The sequence below is a fragment of the Hesperophylax consimilis genome, chromosome 13, assembly GCF_061612785.1.
Source record: "Hesperophylax consimilis isolate HC1 chromosome 13, BYU_Hcon_1.0, whole genome shotgun sequence".
Classification (NCBI taxonomy): Eukaryota; Metazoa; Arthropoda; class Insecta; order Trichoptera; family Limnephilidae; genus Hesperophylax; species Hesperophylax consimilis.
Genome location: NC_142848.1, coordinates 5,417,175 through 5,426,587, shown reverse-complemented (window position 1 = coordinate 5,426,587; position 9,413 = coordinate 5,417,175).

The window sequence follows — 9,413 nt, the reverse complement described above, 5'->3', positions numbered from 1 at the left end:
TAACCTATATAAAGCGGCTGGGTCAAGGTACCTCGTTCAGTCAGTAATTAGCAGGTGAAGAATCTTACAAGTGAGTACAGTGCGAGTGCCTGCCGCTAACTGAATCAGATGGCCTCCACGACTGACTCCGCGGGATTAGAACAGCGCCTTGGCATTGTGACATCTTCCTTGACCTGCGCCCCCACGCGCCTTTCCCCTGCGACATCTTCGCCGGCCTGCATCACCCGCGCAGCGAGCCTATCTGCCGACCAGGTCAATCATGCATTCGGCTCTCTAACTTCACACTGTATTATCAGAAAGATTCAACGTCTTCCCCAGTGCTGAACACCATCTACAAGTGTCCAGTCTCAACTAACGCGTTGTCCAGCCACCGACCTCATCGCCTGGACCATTCCACCACCGCAATCTCAACTTTCATTTGGTTGACCTGGGGAATTCGCCGTTCACTACATCCACTGACACATGAGTCATTTCACAACTATACCGACTGCGACTCAACAAACGTTGTGACCTCACAGCCTCTTTCATTCGTGTCCTTAACACGTCCCCGAAATTAAATTGAAAAAAAAATCGACGGTGCCCGAGGAAGCGATGAATCAAATAACTATGTGTGGTAAAATGAGACGTAACTGATGAACTAAGAAAGAGGTGTACGGAAAATGTACAATCAGGAAGTGAATGGTTAAAGAGGTCAAGGACGCCCGAGGAAGACATGGCACGATTAAGTGTAACAAATACTTATTGCAATACAATAATATTATTTCCACCTTTGAAATACACCTAGTCGTCTAGAATTCACAACCTCAAAACTTTACCATAAACCATTTATAAACCGCCGAGCAACTCCGGGTAAACGTCAGCTGGTGTTTTATAAAACAAACGTACCTTTCGTAAATCACATGTTATATTACATAACGATTTGGTGAGCTAAACTCACCGATACAATCGTGTAAGAATGATTCATAAGTTAATAAATGAATTGCTTACGTCCAATTTTTTCATTCTTGTTAGAAAATAAATGCCGTCGTATTGTATTTGCTTATATAATATAGAAATATATAGTATTCACCCCTCTAATACAGTATTTCTTTCTGTTACGTACATGTCGAAGATCGTTGTGATTATAGCATCCCCCAAAAAACCAATAACTCTGAGTTGATTAACATTACGACATCGAGATGTCCCCCCACGGGAGAGAGAGTTCTAGAAAGCCGAGCTGACCTTGGCCCGAGAAGAACGAGGAAGTATAAAGTAATAAGCTTCGGCGAGATGATAAATCTCCCGTTAAATACGACCTAACGATGATGCTGATTACAGATGACGGCAGATGATGAGAGTAGGGAATATTATTTGTGAAGTGGTTTACTCGTCAGAAATATCCCGATATGTGGCGACCAATCGATTTACCAAATAAGTAAAGAACATCAATATTTTGATTTTCAAATATGCGGGTGTTAACGCCATTAAAATAATAAACAAACAAAAAAATATTAATTTCGGTTTTCTGTGACGTGGGTTAGTTTTTTATGCATGTGGAAAAATGAGTACGAATGATTTATTAAAATACTCTGATTTAAGATTTTCACGGCCAAAGTATTTTTGTTATTTGTTTTTGGGGTGTTATCCCGTGTTGCGCTAACTACTTACTTAGCCAACGTTTCGTACAACGTTACAGTGTCCATCATCAGGGCAGATGTATTAAACATTCTGTACTTCTTCAAGGCACTAAAAGCTGTAATAAGAGTGTTGGATAAAACACCTTATATGTATCCATCGACACCCTTATTTAAGAAAAAAAAATTATTAGGCGTAAGACAGATTTATATACATCCACTCATAATGTTATATACAAACAATCCCAAGCTTCATAATCTTGTAGATCACAGTTACACAATAATACTAAGATCAGAACAAAGGATGATAGCACCAAAAATGAACACATCGTTTGAAGAACGTTTCCATGTATTCCTGGCTCCTAAGGTGTATAATGGGTTCGAATCAGTTCTTTCCAGCATACAATTGTCCCATTTGTTGCCAAATAAATGGTATATCAGTATCTGTTTTAAGTGTTTTGATTTTCATCCCTGAGTGAGTTGTTAATAAGTCAGTAAAGTGTTATAAAATAATTTCTAACACCCTGCAGATTTTAACAGGAAAACTAATAACTTAATCACATTTTTAATAAACTAACAACATTTCTCATGAGTTCAAAATCTCATTTGCTTTGAATTTAAGGGTCATTTTCGAAATCGAAGGACTATTTATGTTGAGAATCATTTTTCAGACAAGCGATAAATGATAGTAAAAAAGTAGTAAATTAAATAAAATAATCTTTATTTGAAATTTACATTTCTTTTGTATAAATTTTTGACAAATTTCGAGCTTTACAGTTTCAAATAAAGGCGTTCATTCGAAACGCATATTTATAACCTCTGATATTTGTTAACATAAAAATATAATTTAATTATAAAGAAATCGGACATTATTGATTTTGAAGAGCAACGATTCTGAGGAAAATGTTTCATAAATACTCAGTTCGTTTCTAATTGGAAAATGGTACCTATTTTTAATTGTTTGAACTAGTAGTTTCAGCTTCGTAAATCCTACAAAAATTATAGTATCCCATGATTTTTCAAGAGTCATCGCTAGTAATTTATAATATGAGAATATCAGTGACCGGATAAATGATCAAAATGATAATGCATCACATCTTTAAAAAGTTATATAAAGTCATGGAAAGTGATGAAACAAAAACTTATTGGGTTAAGTAGGTTAGATTAGGTTAGGTTAGGTTTAATTTTTATTTTCATCGTTTCTAATGACTTTATATCACTTTTTAAAGTAGTGTTGAATTGTCGATGTGTTGATTTATCATGAAACCGAAAATATCATTTTCTAATGCGTTATGCGATATAACATTGAACGAAATATATAGTTACTGAATTACTGTTGTTATTTGGTGTGTCAAAAGATTTTTTTTTTAAAACTGTGCAGTTATCTAGAGAGTAGTACTGCCAAACATATTTGGGGAAAGTAAGAAGAAAACATTTTAAATAAAAAAAAAGGTGTGACATATGACGAACAGAGGTACTTTTTAAACAAACATTCGAAGCAAAGATTGGGGAAATATACACATTCCCTCTTATCAATAAATGTGTTTTAAATTTTAAATACCAGATAAACAACAATTTATGTATGGTAAACGGTTCATGACCATCATAATTTATATGTAAAATACGTTTATTAGTAAGGCCCTAAGATTCGAATAAGCTAATATTGACCTTAATTTAACGAACTTTGTGAATCAAGTACTAAATAATGAATGGTTCCATGATAACTCAACACAGTGACAATTCAACACACTTTTACGAAGTGATATAAAGTCATTAGAAACGATGAAAAAAAATTTTTTTTAACCTAACCTAACCTACTTAACTTAGTTTATAAAGTTTTTGTTTCATCACTTTCCATGACTTTATATAACTTTTTAAACAGGTGATGAATTATCATTGTTATGATTTATCTGGTCACCATAATGAATGCAAAACATGAATAAAAATGCCTCGTGGCCACCGTGGTCGAAGGGTGAGACTCTCGTCGCGGGTTCAAATCCCAGCGTGTGCAAGTAAATTTTATTTGATTAATACGTGTTATTTCACGATTAAATAATTTAAAAAATGTAAGGATTATTTGATGCACGTTCCAGAGTGGAAGATACTCTCAATATCACCCAATTTAGAACCATCATTCAGTATTGAAACAATGATTTAAATGGCCTTAAATGTTTGGTGACCATATCTGAATAGCCATGTACTTTCCCACCTTCCTCTTCCCCATCTCTTTCTCCTCCCCTCTACCTTCAGCCTCACAAAATACACCAATAGGGGATGTCATTGTCCACTAGCTCCAGTTGGGAGTCGGACTATTGTGCGGTATTCACATTAAAAAAAAATCAATACGAAATTAGAATAACGAGAGCAACTAAATTTTCCTCGACACGTTAAAGAGTTCGACAGCTCTGTAACGATTCTCCAGCATTTGTGTTTTCTGCCCCCTACAACATAAGTCTCTTAAATACCATGTTCACTCCTTCCTTTACTAAATCCTCCACACAGCATCCCCAAAGACTACATAGGCCCTGAGGGAAATTATTTTCCTCAGATTCTGCTGTGTGGAGTAATTTTGTACCCCCTGCGCTCTGGCTCTTCGTTTTTAACTCCATAAGAACGAACCTACCTTTTATTTGTGTATTAAATGGTACGTATGTGGATGGTACTATCGATATCCATTTTTTCTCCCTCACTTATTCCGAGCCTCTTCAAGACCTGAATCAAACAACTTTTTCCAATAACCTCCTTAACCTTCCTTAACCCCCATCCCAAAATTCATCCAACTGGGTGGCGAATACTATGTGTCATAAAAATTTAAAATCCTCTTAATCATGAGAACATCAAAATAAAATATTTGAATATTGGATTTTGTTGCAAGCGTACAAAATTAATATTTACCAAAATGTCAAAGTTTTGTTATTATATATTGGCCGGTTGTTTCAAAAAACTGAAACAATAACCGTAGTTGAATAGAACTTTCACAGAACTTGAAAATCACCTTTTAAATTTGATGAACTCTTCAAATTCTGTGAAACAACCTGTCTTAAGGTTTTGGTAGTTATCTACTATTTTCCTATAAAAGACATCGGTCAGTGTGATTTTCAAAATATTTGATATTATTTGAAATTATCACAGCCAAAAGTATTATCGTGATTATTTTTTTGGTAGTTATGCTATGTTGCGCTTCCTCCTTATTTAGCTTTAATTCCATACAACTTTAGCCATCTGCCCTGATGGTGAACACCATAATGCAGTTCAAAATTAAACACCATAATTGTTCCAATCCAGTAAAAAATGTGTAAATATTTGCAAACTAGGCATAAAACATCAAAGTACCTTTCAGCGGAAACACTTTCCTAAAGAATTTTTTTTGTCACTTTTAAAAAATCATAAAAACATATTGGTAATGAAATTCGAGGCGCTGCTGTGGCACATCTACTAGAATTAATCCTGAAAATTTTGTCCTACCTTGTTTACTTTTCTACCTTCATAATATTAAATAACATCTACAAAGCTTCTCGTATTTGTAACTCATTACAGCCGATTGCCGATTGACTGATTTCGGAAATGTGGTCACTTGAACCGAGTGTGACATGTTATGGAGACAGGGAGGAATATGAACCAGAGAGGAAGGGGGAAGGAAGAGAGAAGTTGGGGAATGGGGGAGTGCGGATAGGGGGAATGGGGAATCCCCAAGACAGCAATACTATTCAACGCAATTTACCTACAACGAGCGACTTACTATCGGCTTGTCTGCAGCCGGAGAGAAATTCAAAGTGATGGAATCAAAATTATGAATCTAAAGTTAATGAATCCTCTCACGATCATAAAACCAGAGCCAAGCAAACAGACATGCTAAATATTCCTAAATGTAATTCTACTTTTGGACAAAGAAACTCTGAATTTTTAGCAATTAAATTATATAATAAACTCCCTCTCAACATCAAACAAAGGAAAACGAAAAATAACTACATTAAGGACATCAAATCTTGGCTTATGGAAATATCGGAAGAAGAACTAACTAATATATTTAAAACATCATCTTAGTTGCTGAAAACGTATTCTAACATATATAGTCCCCCTCAGCACAGGATCTCCTAGTGAGGAGGACTTCAATGATCTGTTTTAATTTTATTTATATATTTTATTTCATGTGCCATACAAAAATGTACCTAATTATTTTAAAAAGTAACTAAATAAAAAAAAATAAAAAAAAGTGAAAGGAACTACTTTATTTCTCTTCAAATTAAGTTTATAAATAAATCCATAATAAAAAAAGCTTACACCCAAAAAGGTGATTTACGATTTACGATTATTCCTTGATTTTATGATAAAAAAATAATTTTCATTGGAAATTAGTTGATGTGTCTGTGATTGTAACTTTTTTCAAGGAACTCGGATTCGTTTTGAATTTGAATGTTATTTTCGAAGTTGTAACAGATCGCGTAAAGAATTCAGAAAATCTTTATTTGGTGAGCTGAAGTTGCGTTGCGTTGGTCTTAATTTCTATAGAAAAAAGTAAAGCAGTCAATGGTTAATTGTACTAAAATATCAAATAGAAATAAATAGAATTTTACATTACGCCATTTGAAAATTTCCGAGAAGTCATTAAAAATGCGGAATGATCAGAAACTTTCCGTTATTTCGTTTTCAGAGAAATAAGCAATTAACTTTTCATGGCTGATTTTATTCTAGTATTTATTTTATCATTATTAACTAGATAATATTTGTTTTTTCTTGATTACAATTTTATTACTTCTATTGCTATGAAAATGTTTGTTAGATGAAGTATAACGTAACTAATGCTATTTTAGATCCCATTTAAAATTGGCCATGTAATTTATTTTTCAATAAATTTTCGTCTCTTTTAAATTTATTTTATTTATTCGCGTTATAAACAGTCTTTAAAGATTCGTATTTCATTGTGTTTTCATTTTTATGTAATTCACTAACAAAATAACGACATTCAAAGTCTTAGACCAAAATAAACCAAGCAGAACAATGTACTAAACACGTCTACAATTCAAGGGAAGTATAAAATAGATTCCCATATCTAAACAAATGAATTGCAATCTTTATAGCATAGATGTTAGGTGGGAATGCTGTTCTTGCTTTACCGTTATTTCAATGGAATATGCTCTGACGTACTAGAGTCATTGATTCCTTCGACACCGGTGCATAGTCATGAAACACGCCAAAGCGCGCCCAACATTTGTACAAGGTTTTGTTCAAGACATTTGTCACGTGAGAATCGGTCGTAGCTACGAGTCGTTCTTAATTTGAACGACTCGGCTGTAGAAAGATTTGCCGCCGCAGTGTTTCCCCCCTTCCACGACGTGAGTCTCTTCAAGACCTATGTTCACTTTAAGCTGTCCCCAAAAAGACCCTCCACACAGCATCCCCAAAGATGACATAGGCCCTGAAGGTAATTATTTTTATCGGGACCTCCTCTGCGGAGTTAATGTAAAAAAAGTCTCGATTCTCAATGTTGTTTTTTTTTCCAACGACAACTTTAAAAAGTTCCCTCAAAATTTTCCTCAAAAGTTTTTAGTTTTATCCCTTTTTATATTATGTCCTTTCGTACTAACATATTGAGCCCCAATAATCCCCCAGTATGGTATATACGTTAGACGTTACACACGACCGTTGTGATTTCATAATGAGCTAGTGTGTGAATCAGAGAGTGTTTTAACTTTGTTTTATTTTACCATTGGCCTCTTCATAACTTACAACAGAGAAACCTGGCTATCAGCCAAGGCATTATTAAGACTGCAGAATAAATTACACTGTTTTTGTTTCTTTGCGATCTCTCGCTTATGAGGTCAATTTATTGCGGTGTTCCCTGATGGTGGTTTACTCTAGATTTCAAAAGAAATATTTATCTTTCTTCGGGTAAAACTTTCTACTTTGTTTATTCTGCGGCTTTCTTTTTATTTGTCGCAGTCCACGCAATACGGTTGTTTCTTATTTTGTTATTTCTTTATTATTTCCTTGGTCATTAGGTCTTAAAATAAGTGGGTAAATGATTTTTAACGAGTCAACAAAATTGATAAAATTAACTTATTGTGTTTATGGTGAAAAGTAATAATGGAGTTTAAATTTTTAAAAAACCAACGATGAGCTCTAGTATTATGAATTAACGAAGTCTGTCAAATAAACTTTTTTCGAGTCAGAACGTCAATTTTATCATGTTCATTGTTGAAGATTTTAATAAGATCAAGTTGAATTTGTAGAACTCCATTTTAATTTTACGTTTTACTTTTATATATTCAATAAATTGTTCGATGTATTTAAAACAGTTTAAACTGATTATCAAAGGACAGTTTGATAATGCCTTCAGAAGGAAAAATAGCTGTCGCGTGTAATTATAACTACACAACAGAACTTTTTTATGACTAAACTATTTTTTTATAAATTGAATACATTAGAAAAAAAATTAAATTCATTATTGGAAATAACACTTCTTTAAATGGCGTAGGCCGCATTTAGTCTGATAGATGTGAATAGGGATTTTATTCACTACCTTTCTCTTTCCATCTCAATTTCAATTTCAGCAGCCTTACAAAATTATTTAAAAAATACCTAATGGTTTTAGTAATTCAGATATCTTGTAGGGTAATAATATCACACAAAAATAAAAATGAAAATATTTTTATGGCAGCCAATTTACTAAGTACGTATTTAAAAAAACTGGCAATTTAAAGTACTTCCAACATCAATAATTCAGCAGGAATTTAGACTTTTCGGGGTCGTTGAAATTATCATTTTCTTCGAAATGTACAAAATATACTATTTTATCGAATGGTCCATATTAAGTTGCTTTCATTAATATCAGATATTCTCTTAATTCTCTTTATGAAAAGCTTTCGAAGTTTCAAGTTGTTAATACAAACACAGATTATATTCAATGTTCTTGGTAGGAAACATTTATTTATTTTATTGATACATGTTTTAGACAGTACAAGTGGTTTTTTGTGATATTTCACCTTCTATGCTAGGGATGACTCTGTGTTATGGCGGATGAATTTTACAGTTTGCGGACATAGAATCTATACAATACTATAATGTAAAAAATAAAAATAAGAAAAATGATGAATAGTTAGTTTGGGTTGCAAGAAGAGGATGGAGAAGTTAGAGAATTATAAGAAGATGAAAAATTTGAGAAATTATTAGTAAATCGATCACACTAATTAATTATGTACATACTGTACCGCTATGTTGGGGAATAAGGATATATTATGTTTTGTCTGAAATTTGATTAAATTGATAGAGTTTAGAATGAATGGGTATTGTAGTAGTAATGTATTCCGTGTGTACGGATCCATTTCGTTATTTGTTTTTTAAAGGAATGGGGTTGATTCACGGTTTTTAGGTTTTCAGGGATAAGGTTAAAGATTTTAGGAGCTAGGAAGAAAAATTGTCTTTGAGCTGACGTGGTAGGTAATGAAGGTACTTTGTAGTGACAGTCGGTTACTGTTCTGGTGGTGTAGTTGTGTTGTAAGAGAATTTTGTTTTTATATTTGAACAGGAAAATTATTAGAGAAAATTTTAGGTGGAGTTGTCGTATGTTTAAGACCTTACACTATATGAGGAGTCGAGCGGAGGGGTATCTTGTCGGTCGCTTGTTAATGACACGTATTACCATTTTTTGTGCTTTTAGTAGAGATTCGATTGTGCACAGCCACCCCAGATTATTATTATTATAATTATACATTAATGTGATCTTGTGTCTAATTAATACATGAAAATGATATATTTATTTTTAAAGAAAGAAAAACTTTACCTGTTTACGAATAACCTGGC